Source organism: Alligator mississippiensis, chromosome 3 (genome assembly GCF_030867095.1).
Source record: "Alligator mississippiensis isolate rAllMis1 chromosome 3, rAllMis1, whole genome shotgun sequence".
Lineage (NCBI taxonomy): Eukaryota > Metazoa > Chordata > Crocodylia > Alligatoridae > Alligator > Alligator mississippiensis.
The window spans coordinates 266,982,300-267,003,986 of NC_081826.1; the positions used below are offsets into that span (position 1 = coordinate 266,982,300).

General features: G+C 45.1%; 1 long non-coding RNA gene across 1 annotated transcript; it reads right to left on the bottom strand.

Moving 5' to 3' along the window:
- Nucleotides 1-8,747: 8,747 nt before the first annotated feature.
- On the bottom strand, nt 8,748-21,004 carry LOC132249156 (uncharacterized). The gene is made up of 4 exons (XR_009460564.1): nt 20,908-21,004; nt 20,271-20,396; nt 10,365-10,408; nt 8,748-9,344 (listed from the first exon to the last, which is right to left on the bottom strand). It is a non-coding gene; the product is annotated as an uncharacterized LOC132249156 (long non-coding RNA).
- Nucleotides 21,005-21,687: the final 683 nt, after the last annotated feature.

The following is a 21,687-nucleotide window of genomic DNA, read 5'->3' on the forward strand; positions in this document are numbered from 1 at the left end:
AAGAAGGGATACTAAGATGGTTAAGGGAATGAGAAATCTATCTTCTGAGAGGAGATTAAAAGAGCTTGGATTGTTTTAGTAAATCTAACCAAATTTGAGAAATTAAAATAAATTTGTGAGGAGCGAAGAGCTGTTTAAGTTAAAGAAGAGTATCAGCACAAGACTGAATGGCTACAAAATGGTCACAAACAAAATCAGACCAGAAATTAGAAAAATGTTTCCAATAATCAGAGGATTGGAATTCTGGAATGGTCTTCCAAACAAAGTAGTGGAGACAAGGAATTTGCATTGTATGAAGATGAATCGCAACACATTTATGGAAGGGGGAGTATGATAGAATAAGCTTGTTCATAGATGAATCATCTGTGCATGGGATATGTAAATTCAAACAGTTGATACAGTCGTGATGGAGCTGAAAGAAAATTCCATCTCTTTGTGGGAGATCTTTCATAACCCTATGCTTAAGGATTTATGCTGGTCACAGGAAGGGAACAGAAAAAAAATGTCCCTGCTTGTGAGTGCTTTACTTTTTTTTTTTTTTTTACTGTTTCTTTGAAGCATTGAAATTGGCCAAACCTAGCAGTACGAGTTTGGCTGGGGTGCATGGTACTGCTGCAGGCACTTAGACGACATCTCACAAGTACCTGACTCTTCTACTCCAGATCAAACAGATCACCAAATCTGGAGTCAGGAATGAATTTTTTCCCCAAGTGAGAAGGACAAGGACTATGAGATGCTTTGCCTTCTTCTGTAACACAGTGTGGTCCTCTTCCTAGGATCTTCTGAGCATATATTACCATATGAAATTCTCTGCTTTTGAAGTGGCAAGGTATTAGCATCATCCTTTTCTTTCATCATCTCTGCCTGTGGCATTGCAAGGTGTTCTTCCCCTGCATCCTAATAGCGTGTTTTATGGTCGCAGTGTGATAGAGGGTTCAGAGGGGATGATCTAATGCAGGGGTCAGAACCCTTGGCATGCGTGCCGAGCATGGCACACAAGGCCATTTTGCTCAGCATGCCACCCAGGCTCTAAGCAGCTGCTGCCAGCCACGGAGCCCAAGTTGCTCCCAGCACACAGCTGGGAGGCTGCAAGCCCTGCTGCAAGCAGACCAGGCTTCTTGGGCTGGCTGCAGTCAGGATGCTGCAAACAGCTGCTCCAGGCACCGGCATGTCGGCACTCTAGCACCTTCCAAGGTAGTTGTGGTTTTTTTGGCACTCTGGCCAAAAAATGTTGCCTACCCCTGATCTAGTGGATGCTTGGAACAAGTGGATCTTGGAATAAGCCCCATGTCCCTATGAAATCGTGATTCCACTGAAGTCAGTGACAAAATTCCTATCAACTTCCATGGGTGAAATCTTGGTCTCATTGAGCTACATTTTCAAAAATGATTCCCGATTTTAGGTGTTGTTCAACTCCAAACAAGTAATAAAGGACCTTTCTTTTCAGAGACAAGCACTCAACACTTTCTGAAACAGGCTGCTTTAAAAGGGTTTTGAGTTTGGTACCAAAGATGACTAGTTGGCTTTGAAAATTTAGGTCATGGGGCCAGAAATAATCCTTAACCATAAAAGGAGGTTTCAGCATAACTTTACTGGCTGAGTAATTGGAAATGTGGTTTGAACAAAGCTTGTTATATTACTTCTGTGGGCAAGCACAAATCAATTACTATTGCTAAACAGTATGTGTTTGCTGCAGAAAAGGTCAGCACCCCATGTCATTGCTGAGCATTTAATTAATTAACCCAAAAACAAATAAATAAAAATATTGATTAGAGTATTTGAAAGAACAGAATCCTACCCATCGCAATAAACGAAGAACAGAAAGGACAGCAAAAGATAAAAATTCCTTGCTAGAACTTCACAGCTTGTCAGACTCTCCATTTTTCAAGTGCACATATAAAGTAAGAAGTCCAGACAGGCTTTCGCCCATATCTCAGCCATGTGGTTTGGTTTATTAATCCAAGGACTTCTCAGCATATTCTTGAAACATTTTTCGTTTCATAAATCTTCTAGTCACATGCTTTGTACCCCCTATATGAATGCCTTCCAAATGATTTATCTTCATCTTTAGTACATTTCTGACTTAGGCTTATCTACTGTAGAGCTCCCTCTGGACCAATCAGCTGTGTCATTTCGGTATCTCAAAAGCTCATTTTTCCTCTCTAGCTTTCAGGATGGTCTACTTGGATAGAAAAAACACAGAATCCTATGAGACAGATAAGACTGGAAGTCTGTGAAAACACTTAAAAAAATTAAGACTATTATTCAACATGTTACTGCCTATGAATAGTGACAGAGAGTGGTAATTTTCTCAAGAAATTCCAGACCTTCAGAAATGGAAGATATGAATCCTTTATTAATTACTATATTTAGTCATTAAAAGCTGTTCCTGTCACACACACTCATGACTCATCAGTGGGACTAAGTATGTAACAAAGGGCTGAAGGATAGGGTTGTTATATAATTTCCATCCCACAGGCATTGTACAAACATTCATGACACAGCTCTGGGGGAAGCAAGCATGACTGGACAGACTTAAGAGTGGGTAGCTGAGATACAAAAAGGTTATCACAAGTAAAAAAAAAAAAAGGTCCAAGATAACTCAGAAATTCTAGCTCCTTTTAATGTACTTGAGCCACTGGCTCAGCAAATGGAGCACCTTGTAGAACAGTGGGAACCAACCTTTTTACAGGTGTGCTACACATTAGCCCTGCACCCTCCCTGAGTGCCACTCCAATCCCCTTCCCCTATCAAATCTGCTGCTCAGCTTCCTGCTTCCTTCCCTGTATTCCCTGCCCCATCTACTGCTCTGCATTCTGCTTCCTGCTCTCTGCCACTGTGCTGTTGGTCTCTTCCCACATGCCACATACAGAGGCTACCTATGCCATTTGTGGCACGCGTGCTGTAGATTCGCTACCCATGTCTTAGAAAATGGGGATGTGTATGACCAGGCCTTCAAACAGCTGCATACATTTTTTAGGCTATCAGAGCCATGGCAGCTTGGCTTTTTGATGCATCTTGAAGATGTAAAATCACTTAGACCTAGGTTGTCCAATTCATGGCCCATGGGCTGTATGCAGACCTCAAGGGGTTAATTTATGGCCCATGGGATCCAGCTCAGACACCACTCCTCCCCACCATGCTGGCTCCTGCTGCCACCAGAGTCTCCAGGCTCTACCTCTCTCCTCCAGCTTCTGCTTTCGGCCCCCTAGGACTCAGGGGGATGCCAGCATGGCATGTCACAGTGGAGTGGGGGGTACCCTTACAGCATAGCTCAACCTGGTAACGGGTGCTAGCTATGTGGTGCCCACACAGCAGGCAGCCCCCGGCTGCTCTGAAGTTGGACAACCCTGACTTAGAATATGACATGGTTTAGTCTAACATGTACTATTTTCATCCAAAAGACAATGTAATTATCACAGCACTATCATTGCATCAGTGATGGCCTGTGTGCCTGCAATAATTTTAACTGTACAGGAGAAAAAAATATTCACCTTGTATTTATGGTTGCTGACAGACGTGGAAAGAAACTCCAAAAAACACAGCACTTTACCAGAAGACGTACTGCATCATTTTGACCCAGCTTGCCCAATATCTGTATCAATCACATGCTTCAGCATGATTTTTTGGTGCTTTTATATAATAGCTGATTAAATCTAGAGACCAGCTACACATGCAAGGTAGCTATCACAGGTTTAAATTCTCCACATAGCTATAAAATTAGACCTCAAAAATGTTAGACCTCAAAATGTATGGCTGGTTGCTATTGAGCTTTAATTTGCATGTGTAGTAGGATCTCCCCTGCAGCTGGTAGCCCTGTCAGCTGATGGGGCTTCTAACTGCAAGTGTGTACCATGCCCAGCATGAAACCCCTGAGCACTAGGAATTGCTGCAGCTGTGATCCCCAGGGCTTGAGAGTGCAGGAAACCCCTGGACCTTGGGGAATTACAGCTCCCACAATCCCCAGGGCTTGGGGGATGTGGGAAATCCCCAGGACTGGAGGATCATGGTGATCCACTGGCCCTTGGGGTTTCTCACATTCCTGGAGTGGGGGATGGGGGAGGGGAGGGAAATCACTCCTGCTGTGATCCACCAGCCCCAGGGGTTTTCTGCACCCCCTCAGGCAATGAGATTGCTGCAGCAACAATTCTCCAGCCCCGGGTGTGCCTGGGACACCCCCACCGCTTAAAGCCCCTCAACTGGGGTGCACCAGGCTCCCAGCTGCAGGAGCTTGCTAGTGCAGGGGAAACCTGGGATCAGGCTGTCCCTGCCCAGGCAACAAGGCATGATTGGATTGAATATGCAATCCCATAATTGTGCCTCCTGCCATGCATGTGTATGGTTATGTTAATTGTACATTAGATTCCATCGCGTCTTAAGGTTCATATGTAGAGAGGGAAAATAGATCAGCATTCTACAAAAGATCATAACGTAGGGACAGATCATTAGCTGGCATAAATCAGCATAGCTCTATTGCTTCTAAGTGTGAGCATGCCAATTCATACCAACCAAGATTCAGACTCCATCTTCCACGGTTTTCTTCTGCACCGAGATATGTAGTATATATATAATATAGAGTAATCTGAAGTGAAAGAGAATAAGTGTGCTTAAGAGATGCCGGGGGGGGGAAACAGAACTGAAGTGTCCAACAGAGCCAGTCAGAACCCAAAATGTCTGCTCTATGGGAAATGCCAAGTTCTGGAATACTGAAAGAAAAAAAGGGAATGAAATTCCTCCATTCTCTTGTAATTTAATAGTAGCAGATATAAAGAGAAAGGAGAAATTAATGCCTTAGTAGGGTGTTTGAGATAAAACAACATGGGCAAGAGCCAATGCCCAAATGCTGGACTTCCAGGCTTAGTACAGGCTTCCCTCAATTTATGCGGTACATGTGTTCCTGGAAAGCTGCACATAAATTGAATTTGCATAAAAGGAACCCAGTTTACAATGTAAGAAATAGGGATACGTTCTCACGGCAATGAGGGAGGGAGTGAGGCTGGGACTAGGGAAGGGGCAGGGGAAGGGGTGCAGCACAGCCCGTCAGTTGCTCCCAGGGCTGCAGCAGGGAGCAAGGCAGAGGGAACAGTCCATGGGTGCAGGGCACAGGACTGGGGGGTGCAGCTCTTGTTCCTACATGGACCCCAGGAGGGCTGTGGGCTGAGGGGCTGTGCTGGGCTCTTCCCAGGGGGCACGTGCCCCTGGATCTGCATGTGGGACGAGACCAGGCTGCAGCTGCAGGCTGAAGCCAGCGGTGGCACTGGGCTCTTCCCGGCACTCGGGGCAGGCAGCGGCACTGGGAGTGGGGCTGCTGCCACCCCAAAATTTGGTGTAGCCCCCAAACCTGCTTTTCCAACACTGCCACAAAGTGCTGGGAAGAACCCGGAGCTGCCGCTGGCCCCAGCCTGCAGCAGCAGCCTGCTCTCATCCTGCACATGGATCCAGGTGCACGCACCCCCAGGAAGAGCCTGGTGCAGCCCTCCAGCCCACAGCCCTCCCAGGGTGCATGTAGCAGCAAGAGCCATGCCCCCCCCCACCCCACACCCACTTACAGTTTCCCCCACTTTGCTCCCTGCTGCAGCCCCAGGCCTCCGCTTCTCCCCACTTATCCCAGCCCCTGCTGAAGCGGCCACAGGGGCAGCCAACACCACCTGCCTGCAGTCACTGGGCTGCACCATGCCTTCTACCCCCTGGGGCTCTGCTTGTCCCCACTTACCCCAGCTCCTGCTGCAGCAGACCCGGGAGTAGTCGACACCACCTGCCTGTACCACGGCACGGTGCAACCTAGGAGCTGGGGTGAGTGGGGACAAGCAGAGCCCTGCGGGGTTCAGGGCACAGTGCAGCCTAGCTGCTGCAGACAGCTGGCATTGGCCGCTCCCAGAGCAGCTGCAGCAGGGGCTGGATTGAATGGGGCCCCAGCCCTATGGCCCTTTCCCCTCCCCCCACAGACTTATCTGCTTGGCAGGGGGTACCTATGCTGATCACATAAGAGTGAATTTACCTCACATAACAAAATTTTGGTATAAAAAGGGTCATCGCATAACAGCAAATTTGCATATACAAAACCCACAGAAATCAAGGGAAACCTGTACATACAATGTTTATATACTGTATTTGTATAATGTATTTCAGTATCAGGTCTGTGTTAAAAAGATTTTCAAAACTGCCTGAAGGATTCAAGAGCACAAATCCCATGCAGGGGCAAGGGTGTAAAAGTCAGTGGGACACACTCTTGGAATCCCACAAGAATTTCAAGAAGTCACCCTGAAATGATGCCGATTGTTCTGTAAATTGGCTTTACCACTTTAGGTTCTTTTCTTGAAAAGTCATCAGCATAAGCTATATATACAATTCTGCATGTATGATTTCGCTCATCTGTAGGTCTTTTGTGCTTTAAAACGATACACTTTTTCCCCTGCTATTCAAATTTGCCTTACAATGCTCATGTCTATGTGTGGGTGTTAGACATGAAGAATTTTTATTGTGCATTTGGCTCTTTAAACTCAGATTTCTGGCATAAAAACAAAAAGAGGTAATTGTTTGCTTGCCACTGTGTATTGAAGCAGTTCTCTTTTTGACAGAGCCAGTATTGAACTGTTTGACTCAAACTGGCTGGGTGGGCTCTGCTCATACTTAAATCTGTGTCTGCAGTAAATCACAAAGAGCACAGTTAACTGGCAGGGCTTACAATACCATTACCCCATCATAAAAAGCATGTTGAGGGGGCTTCTCTTCTGCTCTTTTCCCTTTTCATACAACCTTAAATATGCAAGCAGCTGCTGGAACAATAACTTCCAACCTCTGCAGTGCTGTTAGCAATGCTTTGTTGCTAAATGAAGAGAATATTGACTACAGTGCTACCAGAGTGCTATTACGCTGGAGCTGGTAATCAGAAATAGAAAATGCTTTTGTTCTGATACAAAGAAATTATTATAAAAAATGATCCCAGGACTTAACTGGAACCAAAAGCCTTTATGAAACTATGAGAAACACTAGTTATAAAACACTCAAACCAGACAAAGAGTACAGCTCTGTAAGGGATTACCACTGTGGCCTTGATGCGGCAAAGAATGCAGTTAGGCTAATAGGAAAATAGGCTGGAAGGGACCTCATCTAGACCTCATCTAGTCTAGCCCCGCCCCCTGCTCAAAGCAGGGTCATCCCTGACTAGTCCAACCTAGCCAAGGGCCTGTATAACCTGCTCTTGAAAATTTCCAGAGATGGAGAATCCATAACTTCTGTTCCAATGCTCAACCATCCTCATGGTCAAAGTTCATCCTAATCTCCAACCTAAATATCCTCTGCGGCAGTTTGAGGCACTTTGCTCCTAATTATATCCCCTTTGACTTTATGAATGATCCCATTGACTTCAGGGGACATATTCATAAGGTTAAAATTAGAAAGGGATGTAAGTGCTTTGCTGGACTAGAATCAGACACTTGCATATTACAGAACTGAGACCCAAACACTCATTCACTGCATTACAAACTTGAAGCTGTGAAGGATTATCAAAGAATTGAAAGAAATTTCAAATCAGGCAAGAGTAAATTCATGGTTCCAATACAAACCAACCAAAACTTGACTGTCTCCTGCCCAAAATTTCCCTTTCAGTTAAGCAACTAGAACAAACATAAGAAATCAAAGTGAAAACTCAAAAAATATTATCAAAGGAATCCAAGGGAAAATAAAAAGGCTCTACTTAAAGCTGGCAATTAACGCCACATAAATAATTATTTTGGGGTTATGGTTGTTGAAGCTCACTGGCTATTAGTGCAAGCCTTAAAATATAACCCCCCCTCCCCTCAACTAAGGCAACTTTAACCCCCCTCCCTCACCCTGAGAAAACAACAATTCACATCCCTTTGTATCCAAAAATCATAATACACAAAGCCCAAAACTAGACTCCTCAGCCCCATAATGTCTATTTTCAGATCTGGTGGTCAGCTACATAGAATTCATAACATCCAGTTCTGCACTGACAGATCCTATGGCAGAATCTGGGTGTATGTAAACCCTCCACAGGTCAAAATGAGATTCAACAGTGGAGTTTCCAAAAAGGGATGCCTAAACATCTATAGAAATAAGCATACTGAGGTTGTAAAGCAGGGGCTTCCATACTCATAATCTGCCTCTCTGCTTCCCCAGGATCAGGACTAGCATGGTGTGTCTTTGAGGTACGGAGCTGGGGAGTCAGGAGGGTGGGCAAGGCTGCCAAGGAGGCAGGGCTGGTGAACAGAAATATTCCATGGGAAATTAAAGGGTTCCATTCCACTCCTCCCTCTCCCGTGAAACAGAAATATCATGGCCACTGTAAGTACCTAGCTTGAGGTGCCTTAAGATCCCTGGTTTTCAGGCTCTTTGTGCTCAGCTCTGAAATTAGATTCCCAATATCTTCAGTTATTTTCTGATTTAAACATTAGGACCTTCCATTGCTGTCTTACTTCAACATACCACACTATTTAGGGCCTTCCTTTGAAGAACTCCCACTTCTGAGTGGAGTTAATAGGCAGGGAGGACACTGAGCACTTCCAAACCAGTGCACTGCATGATCAGAAGGCCTTAGTGGTATTGTTATAAATTCTTCATGTGCATTTCACTCTGTTTCAACTGCAAACTGTCCTCAGTTTATAACACTGTATGGTATGTCACCTTGAATTTACCCTTACTTGGTAATGACCCTGAAGCAGATTGCTGCTTTGCTTGCAGTATGTTTTTTCTAGGATACATAATCTCCTGAATTGCTTTTACAATATAATTTTAATAAGTCAGAAATCTTAAAGTGCTCCATTTTGGCAGGAGGAGGATAGAAATGTTAAAATACAATATCATTTAGGTGCAGGTCTTCTACACAGCCCATTCATAATATTTCAAAGGAATAAACCAAATAGTGTAGCCTTTCATGCTGTTCCATTATTAACTTTGGTTTGGTCTCTCCATTCTTTATTTCCATAGCTGTGCCAAGTTTCCTGTTCCTAGAGATAAGTGTGGCATTGCGAGTTAGAGTTTTACATTTCATACATAAATACATACACTTTTCCTATTGGCTTTTTATGGAGGAATATAGAGTTCCAGAACTGAGAGGGAACATAGTAAAGGATACATAGTTGCAGTATAGGCACAGCTGGGACTTAACTGAAGGTTTTGTTGTTATTGCAGCACTTAGTTTACAGCACATGGTTAATGCCGATTTTAGTCACTGGAAAATACTAAATGTCACCAGTTCACTTAGGATGAATACAAATCTTCCAAATCTCCACTAAAAAACCTTATTCCTATGTGTCCGCTTACCATGAGAGGAAGAGGAAGTAGCTGTGCATATAAAATAGTATTCTGCAGCCAGAAGGGTGCTAGACAAGAAAGAACAATTCAATCTCATACAAGAGCCTTCTTTTCAGACAAAACATTAAGACTCTAACAACAACACCCCTAAGCAGTAAAAATTTTAGAAGCAAATAGACAGTGTTATTGGGGAATATAAACACCAAAGAATGTTGGCTGGGGGCCTCACTGCACTGTGAAGGGACCATTTCCAAACAACATCCTGATGCCAGTTCTGCTTATCCTCTAAACTTGTTTATACTGGAAAATGTAGGCCTACAGAGACAAAACTCTCAAGTTATGTGCTCAGCTACTTCTGTGAAAAATCAAACACATCAGTGGTGATTTTTTCCCTGGCTCCTGACCAGTTCAATACCACTCATCTCCAAGCCAGAAGATGGAAAGAAGTAGAGGCAGGTGAAATGTGATATTTAACTCATGGTATCGTCTCACAATTCTACTGTATCAGCCTCAAATAGGGTATGCAAAGCCTGCTTTGGCAGGTCTCCAGTAAGTGTCCCATCTTAAGAAAACTTAGGCTTAGGACCAGTGCTAACCACGCAGTTTTGCACCATTAGAGGTCCCAGTCTTAAGTGAAATGAAAGAACAGCTCTTCTGCCAATCTGTTGTGGGACAGAGTGAGGAAGCACTGTGTAGGGGTGGAAAAAAAAAAGTAGGGGCTAGCCAACGTTTCCTTCTCCAGTAAAATATGTTTTAATGTCTACATGATTGGTAAAAGCATATAATGTTTTCTTTGTTTGCTGAGCTAGTGCACTATCAGTCTAACCAACTGCTTTATAAAGTGCTATATTTAGAGTCCTCCTATTCCAGTACTGCTATAGGTGGCCCTAATTCAGGATAAAATATACTTGAAGTTAAGCATGGTCCTAAATACTGAAACGAAGCTTAACCAAGAAATCCATGTTTATCTGCAGCTGCTCACATTTTGCCAGTTGAGATCAGAAGAATGGTATGCAAGAGCTATGGACAATTATGATCCTGAAAACCTCACCTAATGTTCAAGGGCACAAAGAAAATGAAGTTCCTACCTGGCAGATGTGATTCTCATCTTCAAGATACAGCCCTTAGAGACCTGTAACAGATGGATAGCAGTGATCATTAGTAAGAAACCATATAGAGAGGAATGGGGGGGGAAGGGGGGGGCATGGACATGACTAAGTTATCAAGCTCAGCTTTAGAGAAAAAGGTTGAATAGTTTTCATTTGCACAAAATTGCTTCTCCAAAGAAACTGTCCCAGACAAGATGAAAGCTGACCTCCCACCTCCCCGCTCTCCTCCCCGCAAATGCAAGCAAGGGAAATGGTTACCACTCTTATACACGGCATAGCCTTTAAACCTGCAATGATAAAAGGTGATTTTTCTAAAGGCAAAAGGAAGAGCTAGAGGTCCCTTTGTTTCCTTTTGACCACAAAAAGTTCTGTAATAGACAAATGTGTCCCAATACACATTTGCAGTTTTAACCCTGAGAAACAGCTGCTACAGCATCAGTATACGCACAGATCATTGTGTCCCCTAAAGTGGATATCTGTCTGATTCCTTTGCTACCTGAATTGCTGGAAAGAAGCAATGAAAGAAACTCTCCAATTTCAATTACAGTGTTTTCAGAGACACCATACATTTCTGCTACAAAGGAGAAGCTGGGATCTGTAGCACTGAAAATAACCTGCTATGTTATCATTGCAGATATATTCTATTAAGAATGGACTAAGCAGCACCAATGGTTTTGCCGTAATTTATACTACTACACTTTAGCCAGGGTGGCTTGTCCTAAAGGACTTTACACAAGACACTGGCTACATGGAGGATAAGACTCCTGGGTGATTAAAACATGACTATTAACATAGAGCACGTGTACATGTGGCAGGGGTTCAGTCCTCAGGGTTTTACAGAAAGGGACATAATCATTGGGGTTTTTTGTTTGTTTGTTTTTGTTTTGTTTTTGTCAGAGCTGGAGCTTGCCCACAGCAAGGGGATGAGCTGCTGGTGGGCCAAGAGGTCCCTGTGCTGTGGGGGGGCCAGGTCCTTCCCTCCATGGTGGCAGCACCCCCCAGGGCCACTCAGGTTGGCTGCTAGTAGGTCGGGTGCTGCCCCAGCTTGGGGGCAGCACCTGACCTGATCCAGTTGTTCCCCAAGCCTGCCCAAGGAGCAGCGCCCAGCAGGTAGGCCCAGGGAAGAGTTGGATTGAGTTGGGTCCTGCCTCCAAATTGAAGCAGCACTTGGCCCACTAGCAGCCCACCCAGCCAGCCCCCGGGGGCACTGCTGTGATGGAGGGAAGGACCAGTGCCCCCTGCAGCTCAGGGACCACTCAATCCGCCAGCCGCTCACCCCCTGGCTGTGGGAGAGGCAGGTAGGCTCCAACAACGACCAGCAGGACACCGGGGGGCCACCCAGAAATGGACTGCCTTGCCTCTGGGTCAGTGTAGGAAGGTGGCAGGAGAGTGGCTGAGTTTGCTGGCAGCCAGAGAAGGTAGGGAGAATGGTGCACAGGGCACTGGAAGCCCAGGCAGGCTCAAGGAAGCACTGGGCAAGCTAAAGACACCTCCAAGCTGGGACAGCACCTGGCCAGCTAGCACCCCACCCAGACTTCCAGCACCTCATGCATCATCCCTGCCAGCTTCTTCCATTGCCAGCAAACCCAGCCAACCTCCTGCCACCTTCCCATGCTTCCTCAGGACAAGCCAACCTGTTTCCAGGTGGCCCCAGGCATCCTGTCCACCTCAGGAGCCTGCTGAAGGCAGAAGCGGTAAGGTGATGGATCCTTTATTTCTGAAGAGCCTGCCTGCCTCTCCCACAGCTGGGGGGGAGGGGGCTGGTGGGGGGAGGGGGAGAAAGTGGACAGCTTCATCATTGCAACTAGCAACATTGCAAACTAAACTACACTGGAATTTAGTTTAGTTTGCAATGATGCAAAGTAATTTAAAACCCCAAAAACTCTTGCACATACACAACAAGAAGCCATCAAGACACAAAGTGACATTTTCATCACGTGTTAATGGTAATGTTGTCACATGTATAAGTGCCCTAAGGTTGCATTCTATGCCTCCGAAATTGAAACAGTGTGTTTTTAATTGAAATGGTGGGGTTTATTTTTCTGTCACTGTATGTATGTTATTGTCCTGGTGGCTGCAGGTGCCTACTGAAGGCAGAAATGGTGAGGGGCCCAAACCTTTTTTTTTTTTTTTTTTTTTGGCAGAGCCTGCCCACCTTCTCCTGCAATCAGGTGGCCATTAATCTATGTCATTAATCTGTCAGCTCACTCCCAGGTTGTGGGAGAGGTGGGCAGGCTCCACAGAAAAAAGGTACTGGGCCCCTCACTGCTTCTGCCTTCAGCAGACTCCTGAGGCCAGCAGGACACCTGGAGCTACCTGGGAACAAGCTGCCTTGCCCCTGGGGCAGTGTGGGGAGGCAGCAGGCAGGTGACTGGGTGTGCTGGCAGCTAGAGAAGGCAGCAGGGACAGTGCATGGGGTGCTGGAAGCCCAGGCAGGCTCAGGGAAGCTAGCAGCCCACCCTGGGGGGCCTGTACCCTACTGTCCCCATCACCTTCTCTGGCCACCAGCTCATCCAGGTAGCCACCCTCCTTCTGCCTCCCCACGCTGCTCCAGCCCATTCCCAGGAAGCCCTAGGTGTCCTGCCAGCCGCAGGAGCCTGCTGAAGGCAGATTGGGTTGGGTCACCACTTTTAGCTCTTCCCTGGGCCTGCCCACTGTTCCTTTTTTTCTGAGGAGCCTGCCCACCTCTCCTGCAGCCAGGGGATGAGCTGACTAATGGCTGCAACATTCCAAGTTGCAACACTGTAAACTAAACTACATTGGGATGTAGTTTAGTTTGCAATGACGCAAACTCATTTAAAAAAAAACCCAAATTGTGTATATGTAATGTATGATGCCATTAAGCCACACAAAAGGGAAATTTTAGTCACATGTACTAGGGCTGTGTGAAATTTCACCGGCTGTTTCATTTTGATGCTGTTTTAACTCATTTTGAGCTTGAAACAGCAAAATCAACACAAAATGAAGGGCTTCAAAACAGCCTCGAAACAAAGTGAGGGGAGTCAAAATGTTTCGAAAGTTTCAAAACATTTCAAGTTTCGAAGCAGCCCAGCTAAGTTCCCCTCCCCGGTGTTATTAATCGGGCTGGGGAAGGGAACTCAACCCACCTGAGCTGAGTTCCCCTCGCTAGCCCTATGATCCTAGCACTTAGGAGAGGAACTCAGCTCAACTGGGCTGAGTTCCCTTCCCCAGCCCGATTGATTGCAGCACTGGGGAGGGGAACTGAGCCCCATCGCAGAGCCCTTGCAGCCCTCCCAGGGTTGTGGTCCCCAATCTGCCTGCTTGATGAGAGAGGCTGTTGTTTCGAGCTCTCCCATTATAGCCTATGGCAAAACGTCGAAACAGCATCACTGTTTCGATGAAACGAAACAGAAAAGCAGTTTTTAATCAAAACGAGATTTGAAACGAAATGCTGTTCCATCGAAACTCTAAACGCAAGTCAAAATGGAATGGTACAATTTCACACAGCCTGTCGGGTACATCATGACATGTCACTTTTACAAGCACCCATAATTACACATAGCTTTTAAATCTGCACATCTAAAACATTGCTTTATTAGATAAAAAACAGTTAAGAGAGCTTAGTAAAGTATACTTAGTAGCAGGTAGTGCAATAAATTTCAAGGACTAGTCATATTTATCTCTGTCTTTACCTTTTGAAGTCCTTTAAAGTATTCAGCACACGCAACTCTGCAACACTGATAGCATCCAGGGTTACAACAGGGACAGGATTTTCATGTTTAGGGTTTTTAAATTCAAGGCAGTGATTTAGCAGTATCATTCATTCCCTCGTGTGCAGATGCATAATCCAAATGGATTGAATCAAGTCAGCCAATGCCTTTGCAATTTAGTGGCTGAGAAAAATAATAGCAGCTAAGGAGAAGACCAGTAATCAATGCAATTTTAACAGAGCCAAAAGGAATTTAAACCAGGAGGAGGGGAGAAATCAAAACTATTCCATTACTGCTAAAAAGCAAAGACCATCACAAAAATCAAACATCTTTATTCAAGCAGCATACTAGAACCTTGGCATAGAGCTTGACTGCTATCATTTTATGTGTGCATTCAGCAAACTTTGGTCCAAATTTAAACCCAGTCACTACAACCCTAATCCTACATGCATAAGGTTCACATTGTTGAATCCTACACAGAGAAGTAACAATGTTTATGAAATAAAACACAGTTTTGAAATCTGTTTTCCCAGCTTCTCCTGTAGGAAAATATGGGTTTAAATCTCAATGTAAACATCCTATATTATTAGAAAGTCCAACTCAGAACCATACATATTTCCTCCCTCCAATGCCTATCCCAGATTAGGTGTTAATTAGGAGCCTGGCTGCAGTCCACCCGCTCCCTTTTTGTTGTTTTTGACTTGCTACAGCCCTTCTACTCAGGATCTCTTCTCTCCATAGTTTCCAGGTCAGACTGCCTGCCTGCCCAGGTCAGGCCCCAGGCTTATATCCTGCAAGCCCAGCCCATTTTGGGTCATGTGGCTACTTTGATTGCTCTCTACCATACTTGCAGTCTGCTTTTCCTTAAAAGTAGCAGGAGCGCCAAGCTCCCTGCTACAAGGACCAATGTGGCAATTGCTATATGTCTTTGCAGTGTAAGGCTGTGTGTTGGCAGTTTCACTTGGAAATAAAACTAAATTTGTCCATGCTTAGTTAAAGGAAGCTGTTTTCTAGTTTTTCCTTTCCTGGACAATATATATATTATCCTGGACTATACACACACACACATCATATATAGGTGTTTCATTTTAACCACAGAAAATGTGATAGGTGTTTCATTTTAATCACAGAAAATGTGCATTTTGAGTTACTCTTTTAAAGCTAAAAATTGGGGATTTTTTTTTTTAAATCAGAGAACACCAGGATCCCTAGTCATAACACTGGGCTTGAGTCATGATTAAGTCATTGAGAAATGATTTTGTAAGGGAATTCAGAAACATTGCCTAAATTTCAAAGATATTATGCTTACATCATCTCAAACTTGACAAAATGAGATTGTCACAAAAATTGCTGGGAAATGTGACTTTTTTTTTTTTTTTTTTTACAAATGCACTACTGCATGCGAACACACTTGACAGCAGCCATTTTTAAATGAAATTGTGCCGTTTGGAGCTGAAAACAAATTGCTCATCACTGATCACATCTTGTTGAAAGGAAAAAGTCATAACAGGTCCTGCCTTTAAAGTCATAACAGGTCCCATTTCGTCATGTGGCTGTTTGGGATGGATGGATGGATGGATGGATGGATGGATGGATGGATGGATGGATGGATAATTGTTCGTCCTTTAAATTCAAAGATGACCATGACATCACTGGCTGGTTTGGTTTCTGTGTACACGTGAACGGCTGATCAGACCAATTTGTGCTTTAAACTGTCTACGGCATACTGAGCAAGAAATGCTGCTTTAGGTAGCTTGATCAACAGCAGATCAAGCTGATGTTGTGAGATTTATGCTGTTTGCACTTCTGCTCTGTTTCAGCAGTTCTTTTCTCCTCGTATGGTAGCTCCAGTATGGATGAGGCTTCACCAGGTAGAATGATCATGAGCAAGATCTTCCCAAGATTTGAGGTCAATCTTGAAATATTTCAAGAATGACTTGAGGGAGTCCTTGAAGCATTTCATCTGGCCTCCCTGAGAGCACTTTCCCTCCTATAACTCACCATAAAGAATCTTCTTTGCCAATCACTCATCTGACATCCTGGTGACATGGCCTGCCCATCTCACCTGTGATTTCATCTGTGGATGCTTGGAATGCCTGCCTGAATAAGAACCTCAGTGTCTGGGACCTTCTCTTGCCATCTTAGCCTCATCAGTTTCCTCAGACAGCCCATGTGAAAGTGGTCCAGCTTCATAGCATGGCGTCTGTACACTATCCAGGTTTCACATGCATCCATCAGGACTGGCAGCACAACGGCTTTGTAGACCTTCAGTTTTGTTTGTTGACTGATGCCTCTGTGCTCCCACACATTTGCACATAATCTTCTGAAGGCCAGGTTTGCTTTAGTAATTCTGGCATTGGTTTCATCATCAGTGTGAACTGCATGCGACAATGTTACTGCCAAGGTAGGTGAACTTGTCCACTGCCTGGAGGGTTTGGCCATTCACTGTGATGGTAGGCTCTACATAAGGCTTTTCTGGTGCATCACTGCCATCTTCTTAGTATTGATTATGAGACCAAAGTCATCACAAGCTGAAGAGAAATGGTCCATACTCTGCAGCATGTCAACTCAGATCTGGCATTCAGAGAACAGAAACAGAAGATCATGAGCAGTCACTTCCTAGAACTTCATCTTCACCTGTAGTCTCTTCAAATTTAAGAGTTTGCCATCAGTCCAGTAACTGATGTCAATCCTGGTATCACAGTCATGAAAGGTATCTGTAAGCATGGTAGAGAACATCATACTGAAGAGGGTTGAGGCCAACACACAGCCCTGCTTGACTCCATTGGTGACTGGGACATGAGTGAGCATGCCATCATGGAATTGCAGAACCATTGCAATGAATTTCTCTGGGCAACCAAATTTTCACATGATCTTCCAAAGGCCCTCCCAGCTAACTATATCAAATGCATTTTTTCAGGTCAGTAACAGTCATGTACAGGTTGGAGTTTTGTTCCTGGCATTTGTCTTGACTTGTAATGTCAAATTTCATAGACATTAAGGCTGGAAGGGACCTCAGAAGATCGAGTCCAGCCCCCTGCCCCAGGGGCAGGAAGTCAGCTGGGGTCACAGGATCCCAGCAAGTTAAACGCCCAATTGACTCTTAAAGGAGTCCAGAGTAGGTGCTTGCACCACCTCTGGTGGCAGTCTGTTCCAGGCCTTGGGGGCTAGGACAATAGAGAAGTTCTTCCTTTTGTCCAGCCTGAAACAGTCTTGGAGGAATTTGTGACTGTTTGACCTTGTCATCCTTTGGGGTGCTTTGGTGAACAGGCATTCCCCCAGATCCTGATGTACACCCCTTATATACTTATAGGCAGCCACCAGGTCCCCCCTGAGCCTGCGCTTTTCCAGGCTGAAGAGTCCCATAGATCTCAGTCTCTCATCATAAGGCCTGTCTTCCTGCCATCTGATCATGCATGTGGCTCTCCTCTGGACTCTCTCTATCTTCTCCACATCCTTTTTAAATTGTGGAGCCCAGAACTGGATGCAGTACTCCAGCTGCGGCCTCACCAAGGCTGAGAACAGTGGGAGGATGACATCCTGAGATTTGCTAGAGAAGCATCTATGGATCCAAGCCAGAGTTTTGCTTGCTTTGCCGGCTGCAAGATCACACTGGTGGCTCATATTCATTTTGTGGTCAATCATGACCCCCAAGTCCCTTTTGGCCATGGTACCAGCAAGCGTAGCACTGCCGAGCCTATAAGCATGCTGCGGGTTTTTCGTCCCAAGGTGGAGTACCTTGCATTTTTCAGTGTTGAAGGCCATCAGGTTTTCATCTGCCCATTTTCTGAGCCTGTCAAGGTCAGCCTGGATCACCGTCCTGTCCTCGGGTGTGAATGCTTTACCCCAAAGTTTGGTGTCATCAGCGAACTTGGCCAGTCCTCTTCTGATACCAATGTCCACATCATTAATGAAGATGTTGAAAAAAAATAGGCCCAAGGACGGAGCCTTGGGGATCATGGCGCACCACAATGATTGACTTTTGTCAACTACCACTCTCTGGGTCCAACCAGTTGATGAGCTGCAAACACCATGTCTTTGGTCCTGCATCCTTTCCTGAAACCACACCGACTCTCAAGCAAGAGCCATTGTTCAATGTGTTGCACAAGGTGATTCGACAGAATTCTGGTGAGGATTTTACTGGCTATTGACATTAATGAGATGCCCCGATGGCTGTCGCAGGTTTTTCTATTGGCTTTCTGCTTGTACAAGTGGACAATGGATGCATCCTTGTACTCCTGGGGTATAGTACCTTGAGTCCACATTGACTGAAAAAGTTCAGTCAGTTTGTCAGTACAGTCTTGTAGACCTCTTCTGTTCTAGCATCTGCTCCAGGTGCTTTACATTTGACAGCAGGTTAATTGCTTTCACAGTCTCAGTCAGCATTGGAGGATCAGCAAGAGATGTTAATGTCTACCTGGGGCAGTCAATCAATTATCAATTGTCTCCTCACTAATAGATGTGTCGCAGAGCACTTAGGTGCCCTGCTCCTAAAGAGGGGAAACTGCTAGGGAAACAGCTCTAGCAGTGAGTGAGGAGCCCAGCTGTTGAGCACCAGGGTAGTTAGCGCCCACACCTGCCCACGGTCAGCTGACTGAGTGGGGCAGGGCCTGGCACATATAAACCCCAGGGCTGAGACCAGGCTGGCAGTTCCCTGCCAGTAGCCAAGGGGAAGGAGCTCCCTCAGGGGAGAGAGAGGGGAAGCCTGACTGAAAGAGCAGCATCTGACATAGCTGAGGAATGGAGTATTCCCTGGTAGGCTGAAATGTTGTTATAGCCAGGCAGCTTCTGTTTAAGTTATAGCTGAAGGGCTTGCGTTTTGTTTGCTGTTTGTTACCGGTGGTTTCAGTGAGGATATTAGGGGTTGGAGGAGGCCTCATAGGGGACCCACAGCAGTGTGGGGCGCCAGCAAGGGCGCAGCATTCAGGGTGCACTGACCCCAGCCCCAGAAAAGGGGGCAGCATTGAGGAGAAGCCCCAGAGAAGGGGCACAGACTGAGACAGGACCGTGGAGAGCCCTAGCACCACAGAGGGTGCAGATTGAAATGGGCACAGCCCAGAGAGGACAAGGGGGCCAGATCATCAACAAGGCCCAGACCGAACAACGTCTATTCCATCTGCGAGGCTTGGGGCATGGTACAGGGGTGGTTGGAGCCATAAGGCTAGGGTGCTCCGAAACAATGGTGGTACCGTCTATCTTGCAGCAGGACCTACTAGGGGTCTGGGAAGGCACGGGGTCAGAGTGTACAGCTAGCCGTGACTAAGAGGGCATCAAAGGCAGCCTCCCAAAGACATATTTTGTCAAAGACATGGCGGGCGAGGATCAAGGGTGCCCAATGGGCCAACTTGGCACGGTGAGGGGGGCCTTGGGGAGATCACGGCCATCCTCGAAGACCCTGCCCTATGACAAGATGATTGTCAATTGAGGATGTTGTGCACACACGCACAGAAAGTAATTGTATCAAAAGAAAAGGATGTGTCATATCCCCTCCTGGTGGTGGAAAGCATCTGAGCTGTTTTTGCCCAGTGTTCTCATTTGATCTGCTTTTGTGACTGATGAACAAACTAGTCCTGAGAGAAAATCCATTATAAAAAGAGAGGCTTGGTGCTCTAGTTTTATTTCTTAGCTAATGAAACGGACTACTTGTTTACCAAATTTGCTATATGCGTGTTAGAGGAAATCTTTCCTGCCTCCAACAAACAACGACAGGCTCTAAGGAAAAACCATGGAAAGAATCAGCAATGTCAACCACAAAGTGACCATTTTATCATAGGATCAAACAAAAAGGGTTAAGGAACTAAAACAAACAGCAGGATAGGAAAAAAGTTTTCAAAATGATACCTTAACAGATAGAATAATTAATTGCATCTCATTTATCCAGGCAACACTGTCCTTTTCCTCCATAGATAAATAATTCACAAATTGGTCCCATTTTCAGCAATACTCTAAATTTTGTGGGCTCTGAACAGTCCAGGTGAACAGTTTTATACTTCCAGGGTGAGCTGTTCACTTCAAGTATTCAATATTCACAGGTCTGTTCTGTCAAATTAGAATTATTCTGCTCATAAGACTGGTTACAAACGTTTTAAAATAGGGGAACGAAAAGTAATAAAGTCTTATTTCACAAACAACCTAATTTGCCTGAAACCATGAATCTCTTCACACAGAAAGTCATCCTACACATTCAAAAGAACAAAACCAAAGACACACCTACTTGTGTAAATGTTTCATGACCAAGAATAGAATACAAATACTGTCCAGCTCCACAGCTGTTGAGATTTTGGTCATACTTTTCTTTGCAATATTCTGCCCCTCCGGTTATGTCAAATGTCCTAAATAGCTGCAAAAAGGACATAAAAAATTATTGTTTCAGCTAATTGTTTCTCCTCTAAGTATTCCCCTTCTAGACTTCCTCAACCCAAAACATTTAACAACATAAGTTTCATTGTGCCAATGGTAGTCTTTAAAACAGATAATCATTGCAAGGAATATTAATCCTAACTCCAAATATGAAATGCTACCAACTCTCTCTCCTTACTGTACAATGCTTTACTTCTAGTATTAAATCAGTGCCAGAAGAGATCAAATGAAAATACACTGTCTTCAGATCACTGTTTTATTTTTTTCTGTTTCCTAAATGCAAGATATAAAAATAGAAGTTCACCATTAATGGACAAGAAGAGATCTCTCCAATTTTTTTTCTGTGTTCTGATAAGGATATTAAATCAACACTGCATCGCTGTACATGCAATGAGCACCAGGGGATATTTTACCTTTCAATTAAGCATACAGTAAAGAATCTCACATGGGATTTAGGATGTTTGTAGGAAATAATTTACCTGCTCACATACCTGACAGCCTAGTTCTGCAGGCTTTAGTCAGGGATAGCTCCCCACTGTAACATGCAGTTTTCCCTGCTCCCTTTCTCTCATCTTGTTTATGTCTTGAAAGCTTGCAAAAAAGGAAAAAAAAAAAAAATGAAACTATATACTTGGTCTAATAAAAGAGATTGCCTCTACCCCAAGAGTTTTGTCTGCATAAAAAAACTAAGAAATCATGAGCTTGATTACAGCTGAATGCAAGTGTTGATAGAACAGAGCAGTACCACCTTGTGTCTGAGTAGGAGCACAGCTTAGCGCTCTCCAAGAGCTCTCTATCAGGATTGTGTGGCCCATGGGAGCCTCCATGGTCCCAAACTCCCACTCCAGCCACATGCTGTCACTGAGTCCTGGCCAGCACCTGCTGCTCATATGGAAGGCAAGCAGTACCATGCAGACCCAGGCCATCTAAGGTACCAGGTGAGATAGGGAGCAGGTGGTATGGCCAGGAAGGAGCTATGAGGCTTGGAGAAGCAGAAGCAGCAGGTGTGGGGTCTGTGTCAGGACTGCAGGGGAGCGAGGCCAGCAAGGGTCAGGTTGGTGAATAGGTTAGGGTTGGGTCATTATGGTGAGGATGTGGTCAGGGGTACCAGGGTGAGTAGGGACCCCTGAAGTGGGGGCAGGCAGCACAATGTTAAAGCATTGCTGCAACCAAGTAAGACTTCATTCTCCATGGGAGCTTGAGAGAGATTTAGAAAATGGGTGTTAAATCCCTCAATTTGAACCTGGTTTTGTTACTGCCATCCAGGGCCT